General features: G+C 42.0%; 1 protein-coding gene across 1 annotated transcript in view; it reads left to right on the plus strand.

The window, feature by feature from the left end:
• Positions 1–18019, plus strand: part of MYPN (myopalladin) — a 96775-nt gene that overhangs the window by 1023 nt on the left and 77733 nt on the right. The window lies entirely within an intron of this gene.

Raw genomic sequence — 18019 nt, forward strand, 5'->3', positions numbered from 1 at the left:
GACATGTATGGTCAATTTCCTTGTCTGTTTCAGCTGCCAAAGGGAGTGGCAAAATTGAGTAGGTAACAGATTATAGGGTGAAACTCACATTAGCTCCTGTGTGCACAGTTGCAAGAGACGAATTGCCCAGCTGTCAATTGAAAAGGCGGGATGGCAAAAGAAAGTGGACCCAAGTGGGGGCTATATTTCTCCCTTAGCAACACAGTCCTCTCACTTTTGACTGCTAAACCAGCAATTATCAATCTTTACTTTTCCAACAGTTTCCTGAGTCTCCAACTACTCTAGAAAAGGGAGGCAGTAACCCCCCCCCATCACTTTTTTGTGGTTTCTGCAGTTCCCTAACAGTTTTTTTTAAGCTGCAGAAATTTGTTCAAATTTAGTAGCAAGGAAGTAAATGGAGGAGAATTTTGTGCATCCACATTAACTATATTACTGCAGGTGTGCACATTTCCCCTTCAGTTTGCTTCCTACTTATTTCTGACAGTTTTTAAAAGATGTCCTTAGAGGGTAGCAGAATGGTCTGGAGCTTATAGGATGCCAGTGTTTCCATTTTCCTGGGAATAGACCCCACTGAATCAAATGAGAATTACCTTGGAGTAGACACAGATTTCACTATCAGTTCTCAAATGGATAGCTATTTGGAGCTTTGGATAAGGTGCGAATATATGTAAATATAATGAATTTTCTTAAAGGCAGAGGATTAATAACCAAAATTATGATAGCCCTAAGAAAAAAAAATGAGTACAATCTGCCCTTTCTGAAGACTGAATTTTCTCTGAGATGACACTTCCCCTGTCAGAAGACAGAATATTCAATTTGGAACAAAGAGTGCTATAATCATGCAGGAACAGTTGTACATTAAATAAGAGAAACAGCAACAGGATAAGAATGAATTGAATGGATGGATGAGAGTAAGTGAATGGAAAAGTAGTAAGTCAGCACTTGACCTGTGGACTGAAGAGGAATCTGACAAAAGGAAAAATGCACAAATACTTGTCATTGGGAGGCAAAGAGGATGCAGAGGAAACTGTTGTGACTACTAGATGGTGAATAGATGAAGTATATGAATTGGGAGCTCTAACCTGCAAAAATAGCTCTTCTGTATCCGTATATGAGATGATAAAATTGTCAAAGATAGCTGTTGAATCATTTCTTTTTAAAAACTTCCCTCTGTGAAAGAACTGACTTCCCAGAAGTATCCTTTAACCCAGGCATGGGCAACGTGTGGCCCTCCAGAAGTTTTGGCCTGCAATTCCCAAAAGCCCTAGCTAACATAGCCAATGATGAGGCATCCTGGGAGATGTATCCTGGGAGAAAGCATTTGAAAGGCAACAACTTGCCTATCCCAGTCCATTTAAAACCAAAACAACCAACACCACAACAAACAGGCATAACACAACACATTATGGAAAAATTTCATCCACTGGAACTCCCTCCAAGAACCATAATAGCGTTGATGAAGTTTGTGTTTCCAGTCTGGGGCTTCCATAGGATCATTTTCTTATAGTAACAGAAATCATCAGTCATCAACCCCATTTCCCTGTAAACTTCTTTGAGAAAGAAGAAAAGAGCTTCCTTTATCCATGGAATTATAAGGAGTAGTCTAGGCTTCCAGGGCTAGTTAAATAATTGATCTATCATTCTTGTGGAAGAATGGAATAATCAATGAAACCATAAATCATAGTCCAAATAATGAAATGCTGTTTTTGTTTATTACCCATTTTATGTCTCTAAAGCCTGGACAGCATATTAGTCAACCAGCACCTTATTTTTTGTTCATCCTCAGCAGTGATGAGCAGCAGCGACTGATACATCCTCTCTAAATGTTGGGTGACATGTATGACAATGCTCTAGCCACACAAGACAGTTGTCGGTGCTCAGGTGTTTAGTGCACGGCACTACAAAACACCAAAGAGCTGGAGAAGCAAAGATACCTGGCATGTCCATGCAGGCTCTTTGTCATTCCATTTTTGGATCAAACAGAGTGCTCTTTTGCAGTCCTGCCTGCATATTCCTTAACAGGAGATGGTTGCCAAAAAAAATCCACCTGCTCTCCTATGTTGAAAAGGTAGAGCGTTTTAAGCAGGCGGGGGTCAGACTATTAATGAATGCCAAAGCAAGAGACAAAATAGGACTGGGGTTGCCACCTTTCACCTGGTAAATTATACCCAGTCCAGCCACATACCAAGTGTGGTCAGTGAATAAGATTTCAAGGAGCTTATTGCTATTGACTTTTAATAATGGGCATCTGGTAACATCATTAAATTTTAACTTTCAGGTTTGGACATGGAAAAGAAGTGATGAATGCTTAGGCACTGATGGTCCTGCACAGTATTATTATCATTATCATTATTTAACATGGGATCGACAAATCAGATAACATCCTGCAACAGCTTCCTGCTATACGCCACCAGGGGCAACTGCCTCAGGCCCTGTACAGCAGTATCTACCATATTTTCAAAGAGAAGCCTTTCTCCTCTCAAATATGAAAGTTTGCCATGTAAGATGCCCTATATAAGATGCATGCATAGCCCATGTATGAAGAAATCCATTTGATAGAATCCCTGGCCCCTAAATACCTACCCAAATAAAAACGCCTGACACGCCTAAATTTGGCAGACCTCTGAGGGAAGGACGTTCCTAAGCAGGGTGTGGCCAGCAGCCAGAGCAGCTTTTTAAATGCCTTCTGCATCTGCCACAAGGGAGGCACCATCAAGTGGCCGGCCTCAGCTGGCTGTAGGAATTGTATGGGGACATATCAAGAGGAGATATTTATAGGCAGACTTCACACAACTTTTAGAAATCTATCACCTACTTAGAACTTCTGCATGTTAAAATGGGTTGATTGCTGCCACCAGCATCGTTTCATACCATCGTTTTCCTCTTGCTTATAGCACCACTTTGGGTGATTTCTACAAAATAGCAACTTCATATTTATCCCCAAAATTCTAACATGTATTGTTTTGTAGAACGGTACAGAAATTCAGAACGGAGGTTTCTCCAGAATTCCCCAAGTTACTAAAAAGAAAACATGCTGGAAAAGTAGCTGTGTTGACTGTAAGAAAAATCCCAAAATCCATATTACTGTAATGCCTTTCTAAGGTCAGCCAAGAAATGTGCAAGGACTCGACATCTCCAAATCTTTTCCTCAGCCAAAATGTTAGAAAATGTAGCTGCTCAGCCAACCTGTAACCATCACATGACCCAGAAAGCCTATAATTAATGTCAATCTTTCTATCCCATCCAGAGACAAACCGTAATGGACGGGATAGAAATACCCAAAGAAATAAATTAATTTAAAAAACTGCTTCCTTTCGTCCTCCATCACTTTGTCTTGGAACCCCAGATATGCAGCTGTATTCCAGTTGAAGCTTTCAAGACCCTCAGAGCTTCTTATCAAGTAAACTGATAGAAAAAGCAGGTGGAGTGCAGATAGGCGAGAGAAAAAAATCTGACCCAGTGGTAAAGCCGCAGTTGCTCTACGCGAGCATTCATCTGCTCACATGTTGAGGAAATGTGCAGAGGGATTTGCGTGTGCACCTGAGCCCTTCCTCCGACATCGCCCTGGTCCTGGTTGTCAGTCAGATCTTTGCACATTGAGTGTGAAGTCTGTAAACACATTCAGCTGACTGCATTCACAGAGGTTTTGTAAGAGGAAACCCTGATAGGACAGAACACAAACATGGGACTTCTGCAAAGGCATGCAACAGAATGTGTTTACAGAGCTCTTTACGGACTATCACAGGAACATCATGCACAGGGACAAGGGCTTACATCTGCATGCATGTCCCACTCCACAGTTCTTAGCCCATGTAGGGCTACTGTGAGGTCACCATCAGATCAGATAGTTTTCCTTCCCTATTCTCTCCATGCCACACAAACCCACTTTTTGCACCCTCTCGTATGAAGCGTTCTGAAATGCTTGAAAGCTTACATGGTTTTTATGACTTTTTGGTTGGCCTACTAAAAGAATCACAGTCATATGGATTAGAGAATTGTATCTTTCGGTACAAGGGAGGCTGAACAGATGCTAGGCTGTTTCCTGTCCCATAAAACATGTTTACATGGCAGTAGGACTATAATTATTAACTGCAGTGGAAATACACAGACAAAACCTAAGAAAGTTAGAAAGTAAATGACACCAATTATATTAGATATCATAATTTTCATGCATCAGGTTATTGCAGTCCTCTTGATAGAAAGGGCAGAGGCTGGGTGAGGTTCTTCTACTCTATGAGTCCTCCAAATTTCCTCCACTGAGCAGCTGCACAGGTATGAATGCAGTGCTGTGGTTTCTTCTCCTTGGTGCCAGCACCAAAATCTCAACATTTAAAAGATGCTGAGCCACCAGATTGTGGTTTCTTCCCCACCAAGGTAGTTGCCTGGGCTCTTCTCTCTCGTTTGATGGCAGTTCAGCCCATTTAAGGGAGAGGTGGCTGTTCTCCCACTTCAGATGCTGTTCAACTGTGTACTTTGTACCACTTTATACCACTTTATACGTGTGGCACCCAAATGTGAACTGAACTGTACTCTAAGGCTACGGTTTGCCTTTCGGTATCGCTGTTTGTCTATTTACTTTCTGTGTTTTGAGGAACAAGAGGGAGAAAGGGGAAGAGGGCAGAAAAACAAAGGAGAAAGTTATATGTATACAGTACAAAATAAAAACTGGGACCTCAGCTGCAGATGAGAATTAAAGGTACTGAAAAGGCTCCAGAACTGCTGCAATAAAGGATGGGTTGAAAACTTGCCTTGCAAAGCTCTCATTACTTCCATGTCCTTCTTAATTTAAAATATGGTGGGAAACTTAAAAAATGACACTCACACACCCTGTTTCACCCTGTTCCTTTCCCGCTAGGCCCCTTCCAATAAGTATTCTATAAGAAGGAGCCATCCAAGCAAAAGACTTCAATTATCACCACCTGGTGCCTTTATATAAGAAATCAACAGAAGAACAATTTGAGGCATAAAATGCAAAGATATAAATGTATACAATCTGTCACTGTGGGTACCTTACACTTAAAACACCTCTTATCTTTCCCATTAAAAATATGAAAAATATAACACGAATAGATCACATCTTCCAGATTAAAATAATAAAACTGGTATCTTTCCTCTTATTTATGTTACATATTTCCTTTATGTATTATATAAAGACCCTCCACTGAAGCTTAATGTTCATGCTAAATCTTTAAGGTTGATTTCGTACAAGGACTTGAATGTATAAAATAAATAATACATACCAAATCGAGAAAATCATCAGGTTTAACTCAGCATTCAGTGATTTATATAAATTTGTTCAGCTATCACAGTTTTCTTAAAGTAAAATAGTTTCCTAAGTCTTTCTCTCTTAGAAGTAATACATGTTAGTATCATTTCTATTTTCCTTTGGCTCTTTCCCAAAATATTATCTTCTTTCAAAAACAGTAACATCATAAAAACATTAGAAGTGCAACCTTCATTTACTTTTAAACAGATACTTTTCCTGATAATTGGAACTGGCAGTTAGTATTGCAAGCAGCTGTTGCACAAGGTTATTTTTGTTGTACATAGAGATTTCTAATAAGTTTAATTAGAGTTTTAGAGACTTACCCAAATAACTGTTTTTTAAACCATATGTTCTAAGCTTCGGAACCTGGCTACTCTACAGCTCTCTTCCTTGCTGGAGAAAAAATAGGCATGTATCTCACTGGAAAGAAAGAAACTTCATAGCTAGAGAGTTTGCACATTTTTTTTCCCTTGGAAAACCATTCTAAAAATGTCTTAACCATCCTAAAATTATTTGTGTTAATACATGGTTTGTTATATCAGACCATATTTTAAATGCTATGACCCATCTTGTTTTGCTCAACTGGAATGAGTCAACTGACACTGGCAAACTCGTTGGCTCAGGAAACATACTGAAAGGCTCAACATTTTTCTGAACCTTATGGACTTATAGCATACTTTCCGGTTTGTGGAATACATTTACTTTGTTTTCAGCAAAAACAAAGGTGGGATGATTTCATGAAAATATCACCAGGGCAAACAAAGCTAATTCAGCAAGAAGGCAAAATATTCTTGAATATGATTGTTCTCATTCAGAATTAGCTTCATTTGTCTTTGGTGACATCAACACATCACCATACCTGATCTGCTATATAATACAGAAATTGGAATTGGGAAATTAACAGTTGGAATGCAGACCTGGCCAGCCCACTAGTCCTACTGGCACCCAACTAGCCGCAAGAGTTCTGTTGCCAGAGACAGCAGTGGCACCGGGGTCTTTGGGGGCCCCAGGGCTGAAACATCTGCCTGACTATGCCATGCACATGTTGGTCAGGCATGTGTCCAACATCACAATGAATAACGCATAAGGTAAAGCAAAAGTCACAACCCAGCAGGAGCCAGAATTGATACAGAGCTTAGAGGTGCCTTCCTCAATCTAGTGCCTTTCAGAAGTCATGGAATACAATTCTTAACTGCCTTAACCAACATCCTTTGGTAGTTGTAGTCTAACACATCCGGGGAGTATCAGGGTGGGGAAAGCTGGATTAAAATGCTGGGTGAGACCACACCTAACCCTGGCTTCTGCAGAATTAGGGACAATTCAGTAATCAAGAGTAATCAAGTGGCTGGAGCAACTCCATGATGAGGAAAGCTTATGTCTGGAATAAAAAAAAGGCAAGTGGTGGTGATGGGGGGGACATTACAGAGGTGTACAAAAGTATGCATGGTCTGAAGGAAGTGGACAGGGAATTTTCTTCCTCTCATAATCCCATTCTGCTAGCAGAGAAAAATCCACAGGAACGCCTTTCCTTTCCATAAGCCCATAACTGGTTGGAGATTTAAAAAGGATGGAAGGAAATAGGTCTTCACACACTACATAGTTAAACTATGGAATTCCCTGCCACAAATTTGTAGTGATGGCTGGCAATATGGATGGTTTTAAAAGGGCATTGGACAAACTCGTGGAGGAGAGGGCGATCAAAGGCTACGAGCACTGATGGTCCCATGCTCCCTCCAGTATCAGAGACAAGATACCTCCGTACATCAGTTGCTGCAAAGCATGACCTATGGGGTGCTTCCACTCCTGTGTGCTGCATGTGGGTTCCTCATGGGCAGCCGATTGGCCACGGTGTGAGCAGAACGCTTGACTGGACGGGGTCTTGACTAGCAGGCTCTCCATATGTACTTATGTTAGGCTCAGGGAGACCTGGATTCAAGGATAAGAGTGGGCACCACCCAAAAGTCCTTGGAGGAATGTGGGTTGCGACTGTAATACATAGAACCCCATCCACATCATGCAGCACTAAGGAGGATCACGGGCACAGCCTATGAGTCACTGTTGCGAATACATGCATGAGCACATGGCCCCTCCAGGCACTGGAAATTGTTGGGAAGAGGCCTCTACCCAATGGATCTACATGAGATCACACGCTCCATACACAGAGCCCGAGCCAGTAAGTGTCTCCCTCTGATATTTGATCTCTTCTGTTGTGAGAAGCCTTCGATTCCATCTCAAAGAGCAAACAGCTACCACAAGCTTGGCAAACTTGTCTCTCTTTAAGGCTCTACTTAAATATTTTTACAGCATACTTTTTCAAAGAGGTATAAGCACCTGTCACTTTACATGTAAATGAATGAAATGTAAGACTAGAGCAAAGAAGTGATTCAGTAGCTTGGCAGAGGAATAAGAGAATTCCAGGCAGATGAGTGAAACAGGGATGAAACTTAAGCAGATGAGGTCATAGAGGTTTTCCAGTGCGTGTGTGTGTGAAAATGAGAGAGAGAGAGAGAGAGAGAGAGAGAGAGAGAGGGAGGGAGGGAGGGAGAGAGAGTTTCTAAACATGGTGTTCCAAATCAGATATGGATCAAGATAAGTTAGTATTTGTGTTTTATAAATTATACTGACTTTTATGACTAAGAGGAAATAACTTATAGGATTTTTGGTGAAAGGAGAATATTAGATTCCATAGAAACTTCTGTTCCACCTTAGTATAACTATCAATTTCACAAAACCAGTTATGGGTAAAGTATGAAACATGAATCAGTTCTCTTGCACTGTATAACTGGCTTATTAATTTATAACATCTTAGAAATCTACCTATAAAGTCAATTTCATCCAGCAGCTCCTGTCCATCTCCCAAACTTTCTGCCACATTAACCATTCAGGGAGCTTTAGACTGAATAGCTTGAAATGGGGACAGCACTAAATTCGGGTTGTGATCATCCCATAATTGAGGTCACAATGGACAAGGCCCTCCCACTTGTTCCCAATGGAGGACCTTAGATAATTATTTTTATTATTCATTTCTACACTGCCCCCACAGCAGAAGCTCTCTGTCCATAAAACAAATAATAAAATACAGTAACAATAAATAAAGTCAGAAATGCACAAAAGTTTAAACCAAACCATAACAAGGAAAGACTTGGTAAAACACCCAGGATGGGTAATCCTCTCAAGCTCCTGGATAACCAGCTGGCCTTAAAATCCTTGCCATAGAGGGCTGTTGTAACCTGGCACTGAAAAGACAACAAATTTGGTGCCACCCATGCCACAGTGTAAGTCAGGGGCCACCACAGAGAAGCCCTCCCCATTGTTTCCCCCTCTGCACTTCCCTCAGAGTCAGCCCTTGGAGCCCTAGAGGTTGAACATGGTGTCTTAGTAGGTTGTGCTTGGGACAGGTGCTCTGACAGGTTGTGCAGTCCTAACTTTATAGGCTAAAACCAACACCTTGAATTGGGACCAGAAGCACACAGGTGGTCAGTGCAGGCAGGTCAGAACCAGTCATATGTGTTCAGACTTGTGGGTTCCAGTTATCAATCTGGCTGCCACATTCTGCAGCAGCTACAGCATCTGAACCATCTTCAAGGGGAGCCCCACTGAGAGTGCATCGCAGTAATCTAATGTAGAGATTGCTGGAGCATAGCTTACTGAAGCCAAGCTATCTCTGTCCAGGTTGGGGCTTAACTGGGCCACCAGCTGAAGCTGGTAGAAGATGCTCCTACCACTGAGGTCACCCGAGCCTCAAGTGACAAATATGGATCAAGGAGCACCCCCAAGTGAGGAACCAGCTCCTTTCAGGGAGGGGCTCCTTAAGAGTACATCATGGTGGTGGGATTACTCCAGATACCCACCTTTGCTGGTGGAAACTAGGTTGATCTTTACTATGAGAAGGACCTTTCCTGTGGTGTCCCCAATATGGTGGAATGTCATCTGTACTGGGTTCTTGTCCACTTTGCTTGCTTAGGAGTCAAATTCATACATTGCTGTCCACCAGAGTTTTGGTGGCTGATGCCTGTCGTTTAACTAGATGATTGTGCAACAGTTTTGTTCTTTTTACTGTTTATTCTTTCTGTTTATTGTATTAATTTTGTATTTGGTGTTCCAATCATACATTGAATTGAATGTGTTAGCATTATATAAACAGAGAGTTGTGTGGACATACAGTGAGTTTGTATGTTTTTGAGTCTGTTCTGATAGCAGAGTTATCACAGGTAGGTTGTGGACAGAATGTGCTTTCGCAGTCCTGCATTCTCCCCATCCCACTCTCTTGATGATTCCAGGCTGATCGGAACAAAGCAAAAATGGACTTGTTTTCTGGGGCTTTACCTGGAGGATAGATCACTTTTCATGAGATTTAATACACACTCAGGAACGGTAGAGGGAGCTTGGCAAGCAATTAAAATGGAAAGAAATGCCGTTGTGGTGTGGCTAGAGAGTAATCCTAGTTTAAATTAAACGCCAACAACTAATTAATAGGCTGCTTGCTTCTTCAGCCCATATGCAATACTTGGCCAAGCAGGCAGCCTTGGAATATTTGCAGAATCTCAGATAAATGCATCGCATCAGCTAGAACATACTAATCCAAGTGCATTATCTATCTGATAAGCACTAGTAGGCTGCCCATGCTGAATTTTTGAAAATGTGAAGTTGTTTATCTAAAGAAACAGTGGCTTACAAATAAAAATAATCTCTGTCCTTTATACCTGATTATGTCTAAGCATGGTTTCTTTGGCAATGAAGATTGGACTGGAAGTCCTGCATCTAGGGACCTATGAGGACTCAGCTCTACCCAGATGCTTCTGAATCCAGCAAGGGAACTTGAATCGTTCTGTTCATCAGCATCAGCATCATCACACTAATGTACGGGGTGCAGTACAAGTTACATTAGAACATAGAAAGAGCCTCACTTCCAGGCAGCTACAATGTAAGGTGCTTCCAGGAAAGGCTGTTAATGTACAATTGCCCTGCTTCATTCACTGAAATTGACAGGAGTGCCGGACAACATCATATTACACTGGTAACCCTCTGCTGGTTTTCCAGTGTTCCTTCTGTCTGGAGCCCTCTGCCTGGAAGCACCCTAAGTGGGGAAACAGGCAGGGGAAGGAAAGAAAAAAGCAGAGATGGAAATACTGTTACACTCATTTAAAGTTTGTTTGTCGTTAGCAACAAAGATTAACAGGGCATCTCAAGATACTTTGCTGCCTAGAGTAAAGAACAAGATATCCCTCCCCCATTTGATGTAAAAAAATCTCAACTGGACTGGCAGTTTAAACTTATTTCAAGATTGTCAATGGGGCAGCATCCCCCATTGCACCGGAGGGTGGCAGAATATTGTAGGGCTCCATAGGGCAGGTTGCATGACACACACCTTGTCACTCATTATTGCCCTCTGGCATCTGCTGCCCAAGGTAGCTGCCTTATTGCAGGGCCAGTTCCGAGAGGGGAAGCCACAGTCGCACAAGCTGGGTTTTGAGGTGTTTGAAGACAGGGAAGGAGATGGCATCACATACGTGCTCGGGGAAGAAACTTGCATACAGCTGGGCCACTGTCATCCACTGAAACCTCACCTTTAGATCACTGTAATGTGATTTATGTGGGGCCACCCTTGTGCTTGCCCTGGGAGCCACCATTGATACCGAATGTGGCAACCAGTATTCTGAACGAGGTGCCTGGCCTGCGCTCGCATTGCAGCACACACACCCGCCACCTGTTAGCCAGCAAGCCCAGTCCAAGGTCCTGCCATTGGCATATGAAGGCCCGCACGACCTGGGACTCAGTTATCACCTTCCCTGCTACATACCTGCAGAACATGAGGCCATTTTGTTTGCTCGTAAGACCATCCCAAGACCATTTGGTAGCGGACAGCATACAAAACTTTTGAACGAATGAATACCTAGGGGATCATTAAGAATATTGGAGGAGGCCTTGCTAGTTGTGCCACAACCTGCATATTGCCATCCTGTGACAGCTCAGAAGCGATCCTTTCCATGGGAGCACCCAACTTATGGAGTGCCCTCCCCGCCGCTAGTATCTGAGCTGCCAACTGCACCATGGTTTAGGCTCATTAAGGACCCACATCTTCGCTCAAGCTTTCCCTGATTGATGGTGCTGCCCAGCATATTTGTTAGTTATGGTGTTGTGAGTATTGGTCTTCATATTTTTATCAACATTTTACATCAAAGTTTTTCTATTTATTATGATCTTTAAAGTGTTTTAATTTTTTTGTAAACTTCTTAGGGGCATTTTAAAAACATGGCATGTTTTATGCAAAACTATTAAATGCTAATAATAATGCATATGGGTCAGCAAGGGAGAATGGGTGAACTCATTCAAGGAAACGGAACACTTTTGGCTGACTGAGAGTGGTAAAGCTGGGGAAGCAGGGGTCACTCACAGGCAGAAATGGAATAATATGCCTCAAGGACCACCAGACAGAGGTCGGGAGAGAAGAAATATGTAGTTTTAAATGTAAGGACAGGTAGTTTATGCTGGATTGAAAAGTGGATGAGGGGAACAAACTGAGAATGAATGGTGTATGATCAAAAGAGGGTTAGCTTAGTAGTTTTGGTTTGAAGAAACAGCGCCTACCGTATTTTTCGCTCTATAAGACGCACTTTTTTCCCCCTCAAAAGGGGAAATGTCTGTGCGTCTTATAGAGCGAATGTGTGTGTGCTCGACGCCCGGGACGCTGCCGGCCACCTGCACCACGTGGTACCACCTGGCCGGCACGTGCTCAACGCGCCCTGCTCCGCCCCCCCACCCCCGGCGCAGGTGAGAGCTGTGCCGCTCAGGGGGAGGCGTGCGGAGGAGGAGGAGCCGTGGGCTTTAACCTGCCGGCCGCACAGAGAGACGGACTGCTCACCCCCACCGCCTGGGAAGACCTGCCACCACTGCCACGCCGCCCGGAAGACCACCGCCGGCACGCTGCTGGCCGCCTCCACCACATGGCACCACCTGGCCGGCACGCGCTCGGCGTGCCCTGCTCCGCACCCCCACCCGGCGCAGGTGACAGCTGTTAATCACAGGTCGGTGTGTGTTTTCAAATGGCAACCCGTCTTTTAATGAAGCCCATGGGGAAGTGATGGGGAATGTGCCTGTGATTATCAGGAAGCTTTCCATGGATCAGTTATCTGTTAGTTGATCAGACACATTTTTTTTAGGATCAGTGGATATTTGAACAGCATTACCTTCATGTATGAAGTTTATTCTTCAAAGGCTACTTAGTCCGCTGTGTGTTTGATTTACCGTACAATATTTCAGTTTTTGTCAGAAGTTTTTTTCTATTGTTTACTAATAGGGCAGCGTGGACATTACTGGCTTTTTTAGATTTGTTATTGAATTGTCTGCAGCAGCTCTTGTATAACTGGTGTAGATTGTGGATTCCTTCAATAATTCCACTACTGACTAAGAAAGTGATGTCAGTGATTGTGAGCAACAGAGCTTCATAAATTCTGACTCTAGTGATGATGAGTTCTATGGGTTCAACAAAAACTAGAAGAATATTCGAACTTTAAAGTCTCTCTTTTGTTAATGACAGTGATGATGGTTCTTAATGCCACTGTTGACTGCTGTTCACTTTACAAGGTTGAAATACAGTATTACTGTATTCTGTTATAGTTTATTAAATAGTTTAGTAAACCATTTGATTCAGAATATTTTTTTTCTTGTTTTCCTCCTCTAAAAACTAGGTGCGTCTTATGGTTAGGTGCGTCTTATAGAGCGAAAAATACGGTAATTCAGTTTTCTATATCTGGCTTTTCCTCTTTTGAAATTGTTCGGAACTTGACCTGCCTTCCTGTCCTATACCTCAATGAAAGTAATACACTTGCTGAGACGTACAGTCACCAATTCATGCTCACAGGTATTGTTTAGGGATGATGTTGAAAATAGAACTGATTTCATGAATCATCACCAATGGAAATGCAGCATCTAATTCCAGGAATGGTTTCAGTGCATGAGTCAGATGATATAATTAATAACTTGAAACCACAGAAAGGTTTTTACTTTTTTCTGTCTTTTATCCTTTTGAGAAGAGTACACATGCAGTGTTTAGTTCTTTCTTTTAAGGGGATCGCAATTAGAGAAATGCCAAATTCCAGAGCTGTTCTAGATGCATTAGCCTGTTACAGCAAAAACTAGATCTTCTCATAACACCTTAAAGACTTGTCAGTTCTTGACAGCTGCCCAATGATCTGTTGTTGACCTTCAGTGAGAGCACCGTCCCATTGACGTGATCCCCAGCTCTTCTTGACTCACATCCTCTTTCCCATCATTTCTTCCACCTCCAAGGTACTAGTGCCTGTTTAATGCAGTAGTTTCTATTACTGCTCCTGCTCACCCCAATCACCTGGGCAGAAGGCAGATGAACAAGCTGGGTGCAGTGCTAAAGGGGAGCTGCAAATCCAAGAGCTCATGTCATGTCAGTGACCTCTACTTGGCCGTTGCCTAATCGTGCTTGCCTTTCACAGTGGCTTTAGGTACATAAGGAGGCCTTCAAGAACATGTTTCTTCTTGTGCAGAGGGCAATATCTGCTTCTATCTGTGTGGCTCTCCATACAGCACATCTGGCAGTGCCCACAGCAGGAGCTGCCATGTGGATGGCCGCTCCGAAGAGCCCTACCAATATTATTATCTGAAATAGCCACTGTTGCAACAAAAGAGACAGCTAAAAATCTATATAAAAATCAGGGATCACAACAATTGTGAGTTCAAGATCAACATTTCTCTTTATCCAACTTTTCTTCAGACTTATACACAGGTGTTATCTCTTGCTTAAAAGCAATAACCAAAGAAGTTAGACGTAGAGACTGTGGAAGAAGTATCCTGGATTGGCACACAAGGAACTTATCTGTGGAGTCTGTGTCTTCCTCCAACATTTGATGTTTTGAGGGAGATGTACTCCTCGTTAAGACACATCTGGAAAGGGAATAATATATGGATTCATCATCCTCAAAAATGGTGAGGACTGGGATGTAATCTCTGAAAATATTCTTGGTGGTCTTCCTCTCTCAGCATTCCTCTGAATCTGCCTAGCTGGGCTAGAAAGAATGCAACACCACACACTCCAGATTTGTGTAGCTCTGTGAAATTTGGTGTGAAAGGTAAACAACTTTGAGATCAAAAACTTGGTTTGTACAATCAATATGATTTTGTATCACAAATATATCAGTCATCTATAACTTATTTAATACTGATGAAATCGGCAGTCTGGCCCAAACTACCCAATTTAAGGCCAAGAGTATTCAAACACACAAATTAGGAAGAGGAAGGAAAGAAAAACTGGTTTGTTATCGGCTGCTGCATTAACAGACTGAGTATAATCTAAAAGAGCCCGTTCTGTGCATTAACATAGTATTACTTATCTGCCAAAGCCACATGCTTTATCTTGCATTTGTTCACTTGTTTTACTCGCTTCACAACAGTATAGTAAAGGGTGTTCAATGCAATCCACATAAAACCATGTACTTTTTTAAAGAACAGTGTTATGAATGGGACTATTATTGAGGGTTTACCTTAAAGGCAGGTAATGACTAATCAGAACCTTAGATTTTATCAAAGACTGCCAATAGTCGGAGGTATTCGGGTGATGCCCCTTGACTGGAACTACTTGTTAGCAAATTGCATTTTGATATTGGACTGCTTCTGGGATGTTCTGAATAGGAAACACTGATCATCGAATGGAGTAGAGGGGAGAGTTGGGGGAAAGGAGACAGAGGGCAGCTTGAGAGGCAGGGAGGGAGAGGAGGGCAAGAACTGCTGAGGCTCTTTGGCTAACAGCAATGGGGGATACAGAGGAGCTTCTCTAGGGAGGACTATATGAAGTGGTTAATTTGGCTTTCTGCTGGATCATTTGAGCCAGGCCTCTCCACATACATTCATCCTGTGTTCAATAAAGTCAAATATTACAAAACTTCATAAACCTCCAGGGACTTCCTAGCAAAGGAAACAAAACCTAGTTAAGCACTTCTTTTCTGGAATTTCTCACTGCTTGGGGATAGGAGCAAGAGTGTGGCAATACAATAAAACACAAAATATCAAGCATCTAGCAACTTTCCTTAGTGTTACTTAGATTAATATAGGCATCTCTTAACTAATCACATATTATAGAAATCTAAATATTAGGATTGTTAATGTTGCATGCTGCCAAGTCATCTTTGACCTATGGAGACCCTACAAATGAAAGCCCTCCAGAATGTCATTTCCATTACAACTCCATTCAGCTGTTCCACGTTCAAGACTGTAGCTTCCTTTAAGGATTCAATCCAGCTGATACTTGGTCTTCACATTTATCTTCTGGCTTCAGTGTTCCCTAGCATGATGGTCTCCTCCAGTGAGTCTTGCCTTCTCATGATGTGTCCAAAAACGAGAGCTTCAGTTTTGCCATGTCTGCTTCTGGGAACAGCCCTGGCTTGATTTGATCTAGGACCCTTGTTCACTTTTCTGTCAGTCGAGGGCATTCACAAAGCTCTCCTCCAGCACCAAGTTTCCAACTCATCAATTTTCTTCCTGTCAGAAATATTAGAGTACTTCATCTAAATTTATTACTTTACTTATGGCATGCTTCAGGAACATCTTTATCAATGATAAAGTCCAAATATCTTTACTTGGAAGGATGGTCTGTTCAACAAGATTTGCTTCCCAGCCTTACTCTGCTACACTTGTTCTTGGACTCCTTCTTCAGTCTGCCCCAAACACGATAGCCAATGGTCTGGGAAGATGGCAGCTGGATTCAACCACATCTGTAGGACAAGAGGTCCCTCACTTGGTGCCATACAGATGTTCCGTTCTACTTTTAAAATACAACTTAGCTAGATGTGTTGCTGATATCATTTTAGAGCCTTCTAGTGCATGGCTGTAACCTTATAACTGCATAACCGTAACTCTGTCTTCAAGTGATTTCTGTAAGAAGTATTCAAATTATGTTTATGAACAGCTATTTGACACCCCGATGAACATTATTGGTTTCAAAAGATCCGGTGAACTTATTGCTATCTTTGTGGAGTGTTAATGTGGTATAATCCATATCAGGATTTCATGCATGACTGAAAACCTCCGGAAGAGTTTGTGTAGGATTGTGAAACTCCTCAAGAGAATCTCTCCAGTATTGCAAAGTTTTCTCAGAGAGAAAGTGCATATTTTTGCAATAATTCTAACATGAGTAGATGTCCTTGAGGAAGTGGAGAAGACTTTGAGGATAATTAAAGAAACATCCCAGTTCTTCCCAGAGGTTGAAATATTTGTAAGCTGCTATGTCTGTATAATTATAATTGCAAGTAATCTCAGGAAATTAAAATTGATTAATTTGTTAAAATTGATTGTGCAATTGATTGGGAACTCCTTCAGTCAATATTCTGCCTCTCTGAGACTTTTGGGTTAATCCCTTTGACCCAAACTAAATGTTACAGAGAATGTGTGGATGTTGCTGACATGTTCCTCTGTGATATGATGGCAACACAGTGATAGTTTTCCTGCCTCTATTCTACTTTATGTAAGGGATAGGGAGACCCCAAATATAATCATGTCCTATCATGTGCCGTCAAAGATGTGGAATGGCTGCAACCATAGATCTCATTTGGACCTTAGTTTGTCCTCGGAGTCAATAAAGTCGAGGTATGTATATGTTCATTCCATATTATCCTTGTCTCTTCCCCTACTTTCCATGGTGTTTCTTGTTTACCCTTGCCTGTTCCCACCCCCTCCCTCTGGAAACATTTGTTACTCTTGAAATTTAATTTCCGTGCTCTTGAATTTTGGAATGGGTTATTCCTCAATGGCTTAGTTAGGATTGAAGGGTTCAAATCTCATCAGTGTATGTTGCAAGCCATGATTTTTCCTTCTTCTTCACTGATATTTTCTTGAAATGGTATTGAATCTTGTTTGCCAGTTTGTTGCCCCATCACCCAGTTTGGAGAGATGTGTTGGACTCCTTCACAATCTGCTTCAGCTTTTATTATCGTGAATGATTTGGTGTCATCCATAAAGTTGTCCATGTCTCTATTCATTCCTAATACCAGATCACTTATGAGGAGGACTCAATGGGAGACTTAAGAGACTTACTTAATATTCTCTCCACTGTAAGAACTTTCCATTTACTCCTACACTATGTTTAACAACTTACTGACCCTTAAGAAAACCCATCTTCTTAACTTACGATCACCAAGTTTACTTAGAAGACTTTGGTGATTAATGTTTATCCATACTTTTTGGAAAATCAGACATATAGGACATTAAAAGGGAGCACTAGATCTCTGTTTACACAGTTATGCTGGGGGTGTACAATCAAAAGAACACTTACGGTTTATTCAGACATACAGGAAACACATGCGGCATGTCGGTGGCCCCCAAAGGGACTACTAAGATGGAGTCTGTGCAAGATGCTTTGATAACCTATCCCTTACGTGCACCATTTGTGGGAGGGTGGAGGATCAGGGAGGCAGTTTGTTCAATGAACACAAGAGTCAAACAAAAAGCGTTGAATGGATTAAGACAAACCACACCAAAGGAAGAATTTTCAGGAAAGGTGTGCATTACTATATGTAAAGTACGCCTGACCTGCAGCATGGTTTCATGCTGCTCAGCAGCCTGCCTTAAGTCTAAAGCTGCTCTTACAGTGTCAGGCTTTCAGCAGCCCTTTCATGGCAGAGCTTTTGCTCATTTTTCCCTGGCAAGCAGCAAGTGCCTCTCTGGCCAACCAGTCTCCATGGCTGAGTCACCACCCTTGCATCACATGAACAGGGCTGCTCTCTTTTGGCT

This window comes from Varanus komodoensis, unplaced genomic scaffold (assembly GCF_004798865.1).
Source record: "Varanus komodoensis strain SLA01 unplaced genomic scaffold, ASM479886v1 scaffold11, whole genome shotgun sequence".
NCBI classification, from domain to species: Eukaryota; Metazoa; Chordata; class Lepidosauria; order Squamata; family Varanidae; genus Varanus; species Varanus komodoensis.